This window comes from Canis aureus, chromosome 11 (assembly GCF_053574225.1).
Source record: "Canis aureus isolate CA01 chromosome 11, VMU_Caureus_v.1.0, whole genome shotgun sequence".
Lineage (NCBI taxonomy): Eukaryota > Metazoa > Chordata > Mammalia > Carnivora > Canidae > Canis > Canis aureus.
In genome coordinates, this window is record NC_135621.1 from 17,600,377 (window position 1) to 17,617,127 (window position 16,751).

The 16,751-nt window shown below is 41.9% G+C and overlaps 1 long non-coding RNA gene across 1 annotated transcript; it reads left to right on the top strand.

Moving 5' to 3' along the window:
• The first annotated feature begins 36 nt into the window (after nt 1-36).
• On the top strand, nt 37-16,524 carry LOC144323439 (uncharacterized). The gene is made up of 2 exons (XR_013388875.1): nt 37-253; nt 15,902-16,524. It is a non-coding gene; the product is annotated as an uncharacterized LOC144323439 (long non-coding RNA).
• Nucleotides 16,525-16,751: the final 227 nt, after the last annotated feature.

Here is a 16,751-nt window from a genome sequence, read left to right on the forward strand (position 1 = left end):
AGGGATGACGGAGGGGGGGTGTCACAAAGCTCAGCCTCCCCCGCTGAGCTGACCAGGATGGGGGGTGGGGCACAGGAGCAAATCCCAGAGGGCCCCCAGGGACCCCCTCCAGGTATGGCCAGGGCCTCAGGGGCTGCGACCTCTCCCAGGAAATACGTCCCCACAGAAAGACACGGGGCGGGGGCTCCGAGAAGCTGCTGGCACGTCGTAGGCAGCAGGTGAAACCCCGGCGCCTGCCTGCAGGAGTGAACAGGTCGGTGGGAAAGCCGGTCAGTGGGAGAGACGGGGGTGGGAGAGCCGGGGGTGGGAGAGCCGGGGATGGGAGAGCCAGGGAGTGGGAGAGCCGAGGGTGGGAAAGCCAGGGGGTGGGAGAGCCAGGCAGTGGGAGAGCCCGGGGGTGAGACAGCAGGGCGGTGGGAGAGCCGGGGGGGTGGGAGAGCCAGGGGGTGGGAGAGCACGGGGGTGAGACAGCAGGGCGGTGGGAGAGCCCGGGGGTGAGAGAGCCGGGTGGTGGGAGAGCCGGGAGGTGGGAGAGCCGGGTGGTGGGAGAGCCGGGGGGTGGGAGAGCCGGGAGGTGGGAGAGCCGGGGGGTGGGAGAGCCGGGTGGTGGGAGAGCCGGGAGGTGGGAGAGCCGGGGGGTGGGAGAGCCGGGGGCTGGGAGAGCCGGGGGCTGGGAGAGCCGGGGGGTGGGAGAGCCGGGAGGTGGGAGAGCCGGGGGGTGGGAGAGCCGGGGGGTGGGAGAGCCAGGGGGTGGGAGAGCCAGGGGGTGGGAGAGCCCGGGGGTGAGAGAGCCGGGCGGTGGGAGAGTCATGGGGTGGGAGAGCCGGGCGGTGGGAGAGCCGGGGGGTGGGAGATCCCAGGGGTGAGAGAGCCGGGTGGTGGGAGAGCCGGGAGGTGGGAGAGCCGGGGGGGTGGGAGAGCCGGGGGGTGGGAGAGCCCAGCGGTGGGAGAGTCGGGGGGTGGGAGATCCGGGAGGTGGGAGAGTCGGGGGGTGGGAGAGCCGGGGGGTGGGAGAGCCGGGGGGTGGGAGATCCCGGGGGTGAGAGAGCCGGGTGGTGGGAGAGCCAGGGGGTGGGAGAGCCGGGGGGTGGGAGGTCCCGCCTACAGCCCCCCCTAGGCCGCAGGTGGCTGGGAAGGAAAGCTCTACACCCCACACAGAAGTCAGGTGTCGGGCAGCTGGGATGGCCCAGCGTTTTAGTGCGGCCTTCGGCCCGGGGGTGACCCCAGGGGTCCCGGGATCAAGTCCCACCTCAGGCTCCCCGCAGGGAGCCTGGTTCTCCCTCTGCTTGTGTCTCTGCCTCTGTGTCTTTCATGAATAAATACATAAAATCTAAAAAAAAAAAAAAAAAAAAAATATATCAGGTGTTACTCTGGACCGAATCGGATGCTTTCTTTTCTTTCAAGATACTTATTTATTCATGAGAGACACACACAGGCAGAGGGAGAAGCAGGCTCCATGCAGGGAGCCCAACATAGGACTCGACCCCAGGTCTCCAGGATCGGGCCCTGGGCTGAAGGCGGCGCTAAACCGCTGGGCCACCGGGCTGCCCCGATCGGATGTTTCCATACGTGCCCGGACCATGCCTGGGAGGACGTTCCCAGGGGGCCAGGCGGGCGGCGTTTGCAGCATGTGATTGCCGGCACGATAAAGACAAAGTCCTGTCTACACCGGCCCGGTCATGAGTGGGTCGCGCGTGGAACGCAGAGAGAGCAGCTTGGGCTTGCATGGACAGGATACTCGCTGTGCCCTTGCACATCCACTTGTCAATTCGCGCGCTTACCCCTTGCCGGCATAGGGCTGCGTAGACAGCAGGGCGGGACGGCTGCCCCCGGGTATGGGTATGGGGCCGCGGGGAGGACCGGCCCAGCCTCAAGCGGGGAGGGGACACGACGCTGTAAGAGGCGGACCCAGGCCCCAAAGCCCGTCGGGACCCGGAGTGAGCACCCAGGCAGACCCCGGGAGCCCCGCCGGCCTCCCTCCCCCACGCGCTCGCCCACGAGGTTTCTGGGGAAGCGATTCACCGGCTCCACAGCAGCCCCGGAATCTTGAGCTGCTTTCCGACTGCTCTGGCACAGATTTGGCCTTTTTTTTTTTTTTTTTTTTTAAGTTTTATTTATTCCTGAGAGACCCAGAGAGAGAGGCCGAGACACAGGCAGAGTGAGCAGCAGGCTCCATGCGGGAATCCCGACATGGGACTCGATCCCAGGGGTCATGTCCTGAGCCAAAGGCAGACGCCCAACCTCTGACCACCCCGCCCCCCCAGGTGTCCCTGTTATGCTCATTTTAATATACGTTTTAATATTCTAAGTAGTTTTTGGATCAATGAAAGAAAATAATGTTTATTTCAAACCTAGAAATTCAATTTGAAATCTGCTACCGTTTAGCAGATCAGTTAAAAATCCGTTGTTCTGGTGTAAAACTGAGTGGGTTTGTCCTGGGTCCATCACTTTCTGTGTTTCCTTGGAACCTTACTTTTCAGTGCTCCACTTGCCCATCTTGAAATGGGTTTAACCCCCAATCCAGACCTCATAGGATTGTTGTAAGAATTCAATTAAGAAAGGCAGTTAGCATACTCAGTGCTGAGTGTCAGCATATTTTAGACAATGAGTAAAACTTAATGATTAAGTAGAAGATAAAATACTTGTAAACAAGTTCTACTGAGCATGTTCTCCTTTTGGGTATATATGGGGGCTTTGCTTAAATTGTTTTCTGTTAGCACCATTATCGTATTTTCAACACAATTTGACTAACAATGAGATTTTTTTTAAGTGTCCCTTGCAGCCTGCGGGCCATGCACCCCGCCCACAGCAAGGGGCCCTCATAGGGTCCCCAGAAGGAGGGGCTGGTGGCCTCCATCCTGGGGCCTGGCCTCCACGGGGTCTGACAGGTGGAACGACCTTGTGCTCACTCATGAATCAGCCAGGCTCCGTCCCCAGGACCAACCCGTCCCCACGGAACCGCGCCAGCTGGAGAACCTGTTGACCCTCCTGGAGGCGGTGCTCATGCACCCGGGACCTGCCAGAAGCGAGCCACCTGTGGGCGAGTGGGAGCTGAGCCAGGTGCAGTTGTCTCTTCCCATCTGACGGGAGGACCGAGACACAGCGCTGGCCTGCGGTGTGGGCACTCGGCAGGTGTGCAGGTGCAGGCATGCCCACTGGGGCCTCGGGGCAGCAAATGGGCCCCTGAGGGAAGAAACCCAAGCCGGCCTGGCCCTGGCCCTCACAGTTGTCCTGGTGCTCTCAGACTGCCGCCCCTGCTTCCCCACACAGGCCTGATGGGGAAACTGAGACCCAGAGGGAGCAACAGAGTCCTGAACCACCGAGGCGAAGTCACCCACTGCCCATACCTGTCCCCATTCCTCTGCCAAGTACGGCACAGGGACCCCCACCAAAGGTCCTCCCCGGGGCCGGCCCCCATCCAGCAGCATCAAGAGATAAAGTGGAATGTCCACTGTGGACCAAAGGCAACAAAACCTTTTTTTAGGAAGAAAATAACAAGAGGCTCCCTTACAAACTCTTCAGTAATAATCACTTGAGCTGTGAATTGTGAACCCATTTCAACAGCTTGATGCCAAATATTTGCTCTAAAATGAACTCTGTGAATGGTCCTGTGTCAGTGGTTTCCTAGTTTTCCTTCTATTTCCACCTCCCTACCCCATCCATCCCTCCTGCCAGAATGTTCTCTCGCCATGCAGGAGTGAGCCTGTGTGGGATTTCTGCCAACGTAGTGCAATGATAATCCCTCAGATTCTTCAGAAACCTGTTGAGATTAGGCTTTGCCCAATTGACCAGAAAATGCTATTAGTGTAAAGCAATAACGTAAAGGCTAGCAAGCAAGCACACATACACACAAAAACTAAACAAGAATATTTATGAAACATTTAATGTTAATTCCTAATACAAAGTAATGACAGAAACTTGGAGTAAGATATGAAGTTTTTCTCAAAGTAGGTATAAATCAGTTGCTCCACACAATGTCTTGTTTTCTTTTTTTTTAATGTCTTGTTTTCTTAATCTTACTCATTTTCTAAATGCCATAATCACTTCTAAGTTTTTTCTTTTAATGTTACATCTGTCTTATTAGAGACTTCGTAGGCCTCCATTCACATTTCATGCATCCTTGCATTTATGAGGATTATAATATCCATGGCAAAAACTAGGTATCCGATGCTGAATTACAAATAAATATATTTAGGATAAGCTTTAAAAATTGATCAAATATTTATGACCTCTGTCCTAGGAACAGAAGTTATAATATAAGAGTAGGTTATTGCAGTTCACTGAAATATTCACTTGAACTTGAATAATCAAGATATCTGATTTATCATAGTGGATTTCTGCTTACTTAATACTAAAATATCAGTAGTTTTCAGAATAAGGTGGTATTTTGAGTAAGGATACACTCACAGCCTATGGTCTGAAATATCCTGTTGAAATGTCTCATCCCTGGTTCGGAATGATGCAGAGACGGCTAATATGGGCAGGCGGGTTTGTAAAGCATGAACGTAGCCACACAATGATGAATTTTCTCCCTTTTAATTGTACAAAAGTCCCTCTCTTTGGCTAGTACAGAATTCAAAATATCGCCTCTGCAGCCTGGATTCGTGTCTACCCACATGTCTTCATCTTCACATATTCTCCATATACATCAATGAGAATTTTTCCTTTTCATTCTCGCTTTCTTTTCTTCTTCTTCTTCTTTTATTTTTCTTTTACTTTGCATATGTATGTTTGTACGTACACAGAAGGCATGACATTGCCTATATCATAAGCCAAGTCTGTGAAAAGATTCATGAAATACATGAAATTGCCATTTGAATAATTTTTTTAAATGGGAAGTATTTGGGCTGGATCATTATACCTTTTTATTCACTCACCTTCTGTATCTCATATCAAATACGACATAGTCCTAAGTAAGTGTACTGACCGTCTCCTCAGAGCTTGGTTATTTGCACATTCAGTTATATTCCAAAGGATGATGGAATATTCTTCATTAAATAATACTCTCCAAGATAGATATCATGTCTAGGCAAATGTGCATTTGAAAATGCTGTAGTGTTAATGATTTCTTTTGAGAATGAGTAATTATGTGTCACCGTTTTGGTCAGAAAAATAATTTTGCTTTTCACTTCCAGGCAGGATGCTAAGATACTGGTTCATATCAGCTTATTAAATTCCACAGTAGAAAACGTACCTTGCATTTTCGGAGAGAAGGAAGTTTCCCGTCTTCAAATGAGGCTTCACACTTCTCTCTCAAACTAGATTTTAACTTACAGTTGAGTTAAAGTTTCCCTAACAAGAGTCATTTAATTTTTCATTTTTCTACTTTCTCAATTATTTGCATGGAGATTTCTTCAAAAGGCGTCAAAGGATTAAACATGAGACAGCGTATATTAACAAGATCAGCTTACCTCTCTGGAACTGACAGGCTGTCCAGTAGATCTTAGACTGTTTGTAGGGATGTGTGTGTGTGTGTGTGTGTGCTCACATGCACACGAGGGCAGACACACACATCTCTGTGTTTTTTTTTTTTTTTAACTAGTCAGTATTTACCAAAAGTCACCAAAACATTTAACTGTATGTTACAAATCCAACTGAAATACAAACTATCCTTATTCCAATTGATAGATATTTTTGAAGAATAAAGAAAAAAATCCAACATTTCCTCAAAATATTAATAAAACAAAACACTATGTGAAGTATTTTAAGTGAATAGCATGCAGATAAAAACATGAATAAATTGTTTTATAAACTGGTATCATGCTTAAAATTAGGAAACTTTTTCTGGGAAAATAAAAACATTGTTACTAAAAAAATAAATAAAAGAGTTGAACAAGGTGACAGAGAAAGCAAAAAGTAGCAACCTAATGTTCCTCGAAGGCCCAAGGGTGGGTGATCATCAGCTTACATGCCATGTATTTGAGATGGTCGAGTGGAGCCCATGAGGCTATTCTCTTTGTCATTTCCAACAAAGAATAAATTCCACAGACAGTGTCATCAATATCACTACTCATGACTTCCCCTATCAGCAATCTGATCTTGTTGCGATTGCTGCTGCAATTTACCTTTTATGCCTCATTAATTGACTTAGAAAATGAACACATGCTTTTAACCTTTGGAGAAAGGGACTGTGTCATTTTCCAGTTAGTGTGAGCTGGAAGGGGCAAGGTGACAAATGTACCTCAACCTAGAGAAAGATGGGCTGTGAGGTTGAAAATAAAGCTGGGCATGGGGCTGAGACTCTGAGAGGAACATCACACCATCTGAGTGGAAGTAGTTGAGGAAGGAGCTGGGAGGTCCATTCAGCTCAGATTTTAAAGGCATATTTTAGGAGATTTTTAAAAGTAAGTCTGAGTTGAAGACTTCTAGACTGTTTAATATTTCTTAAAGCTAGGCAGGTTAACCTAATGGTGAGACATGTAAATTCTGGAGTGAATTCCCTGGGTTAGCAGCTTAGCTTTGCCTTTTGCTACTTTGTCTTAAGCAACTGAGCAAACTCTTGAGTCTCATTTGCTGACTTTCCAAACTTCTCCTTTGGCATCACTAGGAAGATATATGAGATGTAAACAGCTTGACAAACAGTGGTACCATGAATGTTACTACTGTTTTTAAAAGGATAGCTTGACTTTTTTGTAATTTTCAACGGGTTGTGGCTAGGTTGATGTTGCCAAAGGGAAACAATACCAGACAAGGAGGACTTTATTTCAAGACTATTGCAATAGGGAGAGAGAGTTCATTAACTTCTGAAACAGGAGGCAAACGCCTGAAACAGGAAGCATCTAAGGGCTAGGTAAACAAGGGAAAACTACTAACCCATGATAGCAGGGAGTTTGGTCACTGTGATTTGGCCATTTGTGTTTTTTTTTTTTCTCCCCACAAAGACTGGAAGATAAGGGTGCTATCTTTCTTGATGATTGCATTTCAAAGAGACAGCTCCTAGGTCCTTGGGAAAGATATTCCTGGGCTGTGGAACTGGTGAAAGGCTTGAGAAAGATTTACATTTCAAAGGGACAAAGGAAGAATTTACTGTTACAAGTTTTCTAAGGTAAAAACTCTGAAGAAAAGGGAGGTCAAGGCCCAGGAGTCAGGAAGAAAACTGTCTAAAGTTTAGTCAGGCTGAGAACATTGAGGTCATCTTGGTCAATAGTAACTAATGATGAAATGACAATGTCCCACTTTTCAGTCCCCTGTTTTGTACATTTTTCTTCCTCAGGAATAAAGACAGACTGCCATTTTCAGTCTGAGGATACATTATTCAGATGGAATTGAATTCCAGGATGAGTGCAGAATTTTAGGTCTGCTTCTAGCTGTTCTAAATGAAATTTAAGTTTTCTTGTCTGGAGAAATTAAATCCCAGGGCACTGAAAAAAAATACATGGAAAGTTATTATCCCCTACTCCAATGTTTGCATAATTATGTGGAATGTGAAGATTAGAGATGGGAAAAAAAAAAGAATCGTATCTTTCAGGAAGGTAGAGAACTTAGATCCAAAACTAGTGACATTTAAGCAGGGATGTATTTATGATATTTAACTAGGGGAAAAAATCAAGAATTAATTTTCTAATATCAGCTCATCTGTGTGTGTATGTGCATGTACTTGGAATGGAGATAACTGGTAAACCTCAGATGAATCCAAAAATTGCTGAGACTTCTATGGATACAAAGCTGATAGATGAGAAGAACCATTCAGTGATCTCAAATTCAAATGCTTTTAGGGGCCACATCAGGAACATAGAAGTGTGGAGCTGTAACACTAAATCCATATGGAGTGCAGAAGCCAAGGGAAAGTTAAGAATGCATGTCCCTCCTAAAGTCACTGAATTTTTTTTTTTTAAATCCTTGAGGTCCAAAAATTCTGTGACAACTATGAATTCCAACTGTGCCTATCAGTTTGGCATCCCTGATTATAATCTGGATTTTGTCAAGGATTTTACCAATGTCTATCAAAATATTAAGTGGCCACCAATGGAGAAATTTAGATGTGGAATAAAGTTAGGAGAATTCATAACTAGTGGAATACTGCCTCAAAAGAAGTTTACTGAATAGTAAAACATGTCTGATTATGTGTCCTAAAGTGCCGGTTCAAAAATCTTAATCAAAAAAAAAAAAAAAAAAAAATCTTAATCATTTGGAAGATGTTGCTTTTTCTTTTTTTTTTTTTTCAAAAAAAAATCATTTGGAAGATGTTGCTTTTGAGGAAACAGCGAACAATTTGGATAAGACAAAATATTCATATCAAATTTGAATTATGGAGGAAGCCTAAGAAGAAAGCGGGATAAACACAGAGCCCCAAAATCAGGTCTAAAAAATGAACTGACAAGTACGAAGAAAGAAGCTACAGTTTAGCTGAATGAAAAACAAATAAGAGCCAAGATTCCTAGTTGCTGGTAAGCTTGATAAAAATCAATAGTAGAGGCAATTGTCTCAAGTTTAGGTAGTCATTCTTACACAATTGTATAAGCATAACAAGTAACAAAACAAAACAAAAGTCAACTTACTAATTACTTGCAAAAGAAGAACAGCGACTTCAGGATCATAGTTGTGTTTGAATATCAATTCTGCTACTTCCGGTAATTAAATCAGCTTAATCAAATGTGAATCGGGAATAAAATGTATCACATGATTTTTGTGATTATTCAATTACATAAAAACCATCGCATATGTTACTCTGTCCCTGAATATCACTTATTTTCAGTAAATTAAATTTTTTTCATAGAAAAATTTTTTATTGTGATCCCCACATTGGATAATTGAGGCTGAAGGAGGCACCCAGGACTTTAGGTCTGCTAATTAGAATGGCCAGAACTAGAACTCAGATTTCTGCCTCCTGTCTTCTGTTCCTTCCACGCCACCATACATTTTCATTCATTAGGAAAAATAAAATAAATCAAAGGGAGCGAAGCTGATTGAAGAGGTAAAAAATATAGTTTGTTGCTGGCATCAATCACTAAGTCAATCCCTCTCTATTGAGAACAAGTAGTAGCAGCAGAAACCACTGTCTAAAGGACGATTTTCATCTAAAAAATCACAAAAATCATGATTTCTCCTCTGTCACATATTTTTTTTCCTTCATGTGTATTTCACCCTTTATAACTGCAAGATACCATTAAACTGAAAACTGAAGCAGCAAATTCCTTTTAATCCTTATTTCCCCTGTTGCTTCACTGATTTACAACAATCTTGGGCATCAATCTGCCTTCCAATGTAATCCTGTCATAACTATAGGATTATATTCTTTTCTATTGAACTAATTTTAATGCCACTGGGCTAGTTATTGAAGTAAGAACAAGAATAAATGTAATATGGTCCTTACTGTCATTATAAATTCAGTAAGGGTTAGGAAAACAGGAGAGTTACATAAACACTTGGCACAGCTACAGACGGTTGGGAGAAATGATAGAAAATTAGATAAGATAAATAGTTGATGGAGGATGGATAGATAGATACATATATAGATAGATGATAGATAGATACATAGATAGATAATAGATGATAGATACATTGATAGATGATAGATACATAGATCGATGGATAGATAGACAACCATGAGAAAATAGGGGAGAATTAAAGTTACTGGACAATGAAAATAGTTGGAAATAATGTTCCAAACTTTAACACTAGCAGGAGAGTATGCACAACATTTTTATCTTATTCCTGTGATCCAGAGAATGGTAATGGAATATTTGACGCCCAGAAACAGCATCCTGTCACCCAGTGTAAAGTATTAATATCACATAAGATAAAATCGGGCATTCTACAGGGTACTAATGTGGGATGAATATGGACTTTAGATGAAAACAGGCCAAGATATTAATCCTGGTTGTGGCACTTATGGGTCATGAGAACCAGAAGAAGGTAAATAATCTTCTATCCTCATTGCCTTCATCTACAAAACAGACGTGATGTCTATTATATAGATTATTAGGAGATTAATTGAGATAATATTTGTAATGTACTCTGCCTGGCATGAAGATTTAAATGCTTGACTTTCCATATATATTTTTTTATTGTCTCAATAGCTATCACTCTGGGGGGACATGTTGAGTTCAGATTTTATAACAGTACAAGTTTTAAAATAGAATTAATATCAATTTTCATTTTAAATTAATAGTATTTTATATTAAAGCTCATAGAATTCCTTTTGTCGACTCTATGCATTTAATTTGTTCTATCCAGAGTCCCTTGGAAGAGTCTATTTTTAGTAAATGAACTCCTTATCAATGCTTGTATCACTGTATCCATAAAGTCCCATATTAAATTTCAGGTATTACAACTTTTATAAGAATTCCAAATTAGAGCCAACCTGTGGGACTACTGTGTTGCCAGACTTAAAGTTACTGTGTATTCATTCTCCGATTCTAAGATTCTTGTAAAAATGACACAGAATTATTCCAGTAGTTGCTATATCATTTTCAATTTTCCATTTTTTTAATGTCCTAAAAAACCTTTAAAAATTAGGAAAAAAATTTAAGTAAAAAATAAAAAAGTAGATGTGCTCAGACCCACCATATCCAAGTTAAGTTATTGCCTCCAGAAGTCATGTCTCAGTGGCATTTGAAGGACAGAAGCTTTCAATATTCATGGTATTCATTTGACAAAATGAATTAAAGACAAGATAAAATGAAGATGTGTTATAAGCCTGGAGGTCTTTGGAATGGCAATCAACTAAATGACTAGTCAAAGGGAAGACAAAGGGAAAAGGAAAGCCTGGCTACAGCTTGTACTGGGTGCTTCCTCTAAGTCTGGCAATAAAGTGAGAATATTGCTTCTGTGCTCATTAATTATTTATCACTAGCTCTTCGAACTTCTGAACAATTTCTGTTGAAGGAGCTACAATACACATGGAGTTACTCATCACACGCAGATGTTTGCACATTCCCTGTAAGGCTATAAACACGGATGCCAGCTGTCCAACAAGAATCAGCAGAGCTCTGATCTATTAAAAGTCGTGAATTCCTCCATAGATTGAAAACAGCAAAAATATCAGGTTCCTTTCAATTAATAGGAATAAAATACATATATTGCCACTTGTGGAAAAGGTATGAAGATATTATGGGTCAGGGTGGACGATGTAAAACTGTGTCTATTGGAGAAACGAAATAAAGACCAATAGAAGAAAACCTATCCTGGTGCTTACGTGTCGCAATGTAACTCGAACTACTACGCCTTTGGCTTAGACATAGACTTGTCCCACTGATTACACAGAGTTAAAACAAAAACCTTTGTACCAAGAGTTAAAAAAATAGATTCTCTAAAAGAATTTTGTTTTCTGAATTAATGAAAGATTCCTGAATGCAATGCACAGTTACTAGCATAACAGCAATTGCCTATCTCTTTCCTCTTTCCTTCAAAATTTCTCCATACAACTCTGGACTTCCTTCCTCGGTGTTTACATCTTTTCGTCACTCCTTCTACTACTACTAAATGATTTTGCCCCTAGATCCTTACTAATACTGCCCTCAAAAATAATGATTTTCAAATTTACTGCACATAAGAAGCATAGAGAAAACTTGTTAAAATGCAGATTCTTGGGGGTCTATCTTGCCAAATTCTGGAAATTGAGAGCAGAGGTGGTGAGGAAGAATTAGGATGCAGCATTTTAAATCTAGGTGACCAATGTTCCAGATAAAATTAACAACTTTTATCAAAATCTACCTTGGTTTTAAATTTTTTAGATTAATTTATTTGTATGTGCAGGTGCATGCAAGCAGGGGGAGTGCAGTGGGAGAGGAAGAGAAGCCGAATCCCCAGTGAGCACAGAGCCCCATGTGGGGCTTGATCCCACAACTCTGAGATCATGACCTGAGCCAAAATCAAGAGTCAGACACTTAAATGACTGAGCCCCTGATTTTAGTTCTTTAAGTAATACAGTCTTCATTTTTAAAAAAATTCAAGCAGTATAGAGGTATAACTCTCTTCCCACATTTTCCCACTATTATAACCTAAAGTTAATCCATGTTAACATTTGGATGACTATCCTTATGCATATATTATTTTAGTGCATGGAAATGCATAAGATGATTTAATTTATGTAAAACATTGCGGAAGCTATATAGCCAGTCCATTTCTAGCATTGCTGGTTAACTTACAGATACTCAACTGATGACCCTGACTTTTTGCTAAATATGAAAATATCTGCAATTTATGAAAATGTGTATACTCTCCTTCCATATTTCATATAGCTTTTCAAGAGCAGCAGTAATAGAAAGGCTTGGATTTTCACTCACAATATTGTATGCACTGTAAGATTTCATAAGGAAACTTCATCTGTAGGGAGAAGACCCTCCAAACCACAGGGCCATTCCCAAAATATTCCCTAAGGCTGAATATTTTCAGTTTTCTGCTTGACATCGGTATGTGGAGGTTATGTCAATACAATTCTCATACGTCTAAAGTGAAACTCACCCTTGTGGGGAAGGATGCAAACAGCAAGACTCCTGTCTTCCTTTGTTCTCATGAAGTACAATCCTGCCTCTCTCATTCGTCTGTAAATTCTATCCATTTCTTATATTCAACCAAACCATAATCTCTTCCGTCCTCCATTTTTCTACCTTGGAAATTTTACAACTTTGAGAGGCCCTGTGCTCAGTAGCTCAGTCCCCATGATGCCATGCTGCTTCCATGAGAAGTGGACTACTAGAATCTTTGTTGAGTTTGATGCCCCTGTAACTGAGGGTCAGGTCACCTTGGGTTGACCTAACAGTTACACAGTTTAAGTCTATCAAAAGCCTCACCACCCCTCTTGGCCTTTCTGTCTTGGCTCCTGTTAAACAATACAGTACATTACAGGAAGTGTAGTTGTGATGGCCAAGGGACTGGAAATATTGCTTGAACCTAACCCTGACTTATCTGTGCCTTTGTCCACATTATTTAGCCTTAATCTTCTCATCTTTAAAAGGAGTTGATATTGGCGCAGACCTAACTTATAAGGTTGATAGAAACAAAAGCAATAAAGCACGTGATGCCCTTAGAATTGTACCAAGCACGGAGTTGTACACCCGTGTTTGTTTAGTGTTTATTGTCCTAGACACTGAGCATAATCATGGAACCTCTACGAAGAAAAGAAGTGCCAATGACCTCAAATAACACCTGATTTCCAACATGCTGCAGTGTAGGCAGGGAAGGTCAAAGCAGAACTTGCAGCTTGAGATACAGTTACAGAATATTTAGGAAAAAAGTATAGATTAATATATTTGGGGAAAAAAAACTATCCTGACATACTAGATTACGAGAAAAAGAGAAACATTAACTGCCGTGTCCAAATTAGATAATTTGTGGACCTCACGGCAAACAGAAAGTTAAGGACTCAGAATAAAAATTACACAAAAAGAACATTCTAAACATTTAGTAGCAGGACAGTGAAAGTACACAGACTTTAGTAGAATAGTATTTGATATATTTGGTTCTAAGCACAAGACAGATGGAAATGCTTAGAACTGCATCTAGAATGATATTTTGTGAACTTTTTAATTCCCTCTCAAAACAATGAAATAGTTCCAATTACTTCTGTCTCTTGGCATATATTAATTCAAGACATAAATCTAAAAGGTAGATGCCTAAAATAATCCTCTCTTCCATCATGAATAATTACCTGGGCTTGCTGGAAAATGTAAATTCTCTGAAGAATAGTTATAATGTAAACTGCACCATTCAACTAGATATTTTTTCCGTAGTTAATTTTTCAAGGTCATCATGAACATTCAACTGCATAACAATTTTGGAATTAGTTGGAATTGAAACTTGGCTTTATAAGAAATGATAGCCAGTAAAATATAAAATCTTACATCAGATTTAAAATCATGCATTAGTATTTTAAAACCTTGATAAATATCAAATACTATCTTCTATTATGCAGGGATTAATATTTTGTAGCCTCAATGGACCTAAATAATTAGCACTGATTTATGAAAAAAAAAAAAACAGGTTTTAAGATGACTGTTGTTTTCTGCTAGTTCTATTTGATTGATCTATGACCCATTAAAAGCTCCAGAATTTCTTTTCCAGTTCTCAAATTTCCATATAATACTACATAACAAAATTGAATCTTTATTAGCCCAAAGAAAAAGGCCCCCAGCTACAACAACAGAAACAATTTAATAAAGTGAACAACTGTACCTGAATCAAATCAAGGGAAGAAGCCTCCTGTGTACAAACTGTCTACATGGGATCTAACCCTGGAGGATACTCATTGGACCCAGGAAATGACCTGTGCTGTGTTTCCTAGGACAATAGATCACCATATATTAGGTTTCCAGCATGATTGATTTAATCATTCGCCTTGTAAAAATATTAAATTTTAGAGTTGAGGGAGAAGAAAACAATTGAAAAATATTTTTACCAGATTTAAGAAGTGAAAATATGCTGAACCTGGAGAACCCAGTGGTTTAGTAAAAATAACGTAGACGAGAAATGAGCCTGGACGACTCCCGAATCTTAGTCCAATTATGTTTCCTTTTCAATAAATTATTACATTTCAAGAACGACAGCAATGAAAAGATTGTTTTGAATGTCTGACTTAAATCTGTGCCATTACAGAAGAAAACACTAAGCCATCTGATTCATTTAGCATAGGTTATGTCTTCAAACTCAAACCACGAAGAAGAAATGAATAAAGCAGCAGTTGTGTTATTATATCTGTGGAAGAAAATTTTCATGAAAATCCATTAAAATCCATTATGCAATACATTATACAAAGAGCTACTTTGAAAATAAGGTAGAAATCTGAGCTGAACTATCATCTATTTCCAGAAGGGTTATGAAAAAATAATTGCTTTTCACAGTTTAACATTATAAATAAAGCAGCTGTGATACGTACACTCCATTTGTCGACAGAGAATTTATTTGCTCGTGTCCTTGTCCGAGGGTTGATGGAAACGAATGAATCCAGTGCCCTCTCATTTCACCAGCCTTCAGATTTAATTGAAGAAGGCCTCCCTGCTAATCTCCATCTCAGGGACTCTGTGAAATTGCGTATTAGGTTATCTTTCAATTTTAATCACTTTCCAGAGTAAAAAGGCTTAAGCACCCAGCGCAAGGATTGGAAACCCCAGCATTCCTGGCCCGTAGCTTCCCCGTGAGTGTGTCTGCAAGGCACACGTTTCATTCCCACCGAATTGCACGACCATGCTTCTGATTAGCCATATGTGGTTTCAAATGGAAAAAAAAAAAAAAGAATAAAGCAATGATAAAATTGGTGGACAGTTTTGCTAAGTCCATGAGGGGGAGAATCACAGATCTGATGCCCTGATAGGCGAAGTACCCCGCAGGTCGCAGGGTGCTTGTCAGAAAGCTGCCAGGGTGCTGTTAGCAAAGCTTTGGGCCGCCTCTCCCAGCCCGGGGCGCGGGCTCTCCTTCCTCCATCTCGGGTCACTGGGCCTGGAAACCACATTTCCACGTGTACAAAAGATCTTCTGTTACACCCCGACGCAGAAACACAACATTCTTCCACAGTCTGACATCGAGGGGCCGTATCCACCTTGAGTCACAGAAGTGCACGTGTGTGGGTGTACATGCACCTAGAGGAACATTTTAGGGCAATTGTTTTCCATAAGTTAATTGTGTAAATTTCATAATTTGCAGTAGTGATCATAATCGCAGTAATTTTCTCAACGCCACTAGATAGAAGTTATTTTTTTTCCCTCTACTTAGAATAAAATAACCTGTTGTCGGCCACCCATAATGTGTCAGAACTCAGACCAAGGCAATCAAGAATTCTGTGATTGGTATCCTCCTCATACTTCCTTTCTTTCCATTTGTATGCAAAGTAGAGCCAATGAATTTTCAAGAAAAAAAAATTCCATAGAATGATAATAAAGTAGCTCTCACGTTTGCTCCCTTAAAATATTTCGCACATTGGCTGAAATTATAGGGCTCACTCAACATACCGCCTCTCATTCCGCAGGTGCCGCCTTCTGTGCAGCAGCATTAGGCCCTGTTCACAGGTGATGCAATGGGAACAGAGGCCTGAAGTCGCCTCCTCCAGGACGCAGAGGAGGCAAATGATGGAGCTGAGACTTCAGGGCAGGTTGGGTCACCGCGCGGCCTGCGCTCTTACCCTGACCGACACCGCCGGCCCTGACCTGAATCAGGGGCAGGTGCTTCCAGGTAACCTGTGCAAACCTGAGAAACAGCCGCATAACGTGCGCCACATCTCAGCAACAGCCTCACAGCGTCCCCTGGGCGGCAGCTCTGGGCTGAGACACACACAGGCCACGTGTGACACGTTTCTACGACTTCGGTTAAGACCCAGAAAAGGGCAGTAACGAGATCACATGAACCAGCAATTGGTCTCCTTGTCAAGTTTCACATGAAGAAGCCCAGAGGCGCTTTAAAGCTGAAATATCATGATTATTTTTTGTAATTATAAAGTAAATATCAGTTTTTATAGGTAACTTAAAAAAACACACAGAAAAATAAATAGCAGGGAAAAAACGATCGGCCAAAATTCCATAATCCGGGAGCAATTTGTATAAGTTTTCTGCATATTTCCTTCCGTATGTATGAAATATATGTCACAACTCCATATATATTCCATGTGCTCCAAGTGTATATCGTAATTCCGTGTATATTAGAAGTTCAGAGCGTCACACATCTTTGCGGATTCATCTATGGGCTCCTCCAACGTTTTATTTATTTATTTATTTATTTATTTATTTATTTATTTATTTATTTTTATGATAGTCACAGAGAGAGAGAGAGAGAGGCAGAGACACAGGCAGAGGGAGAAGCAGGCTCCACGCACCGGGAGCCCG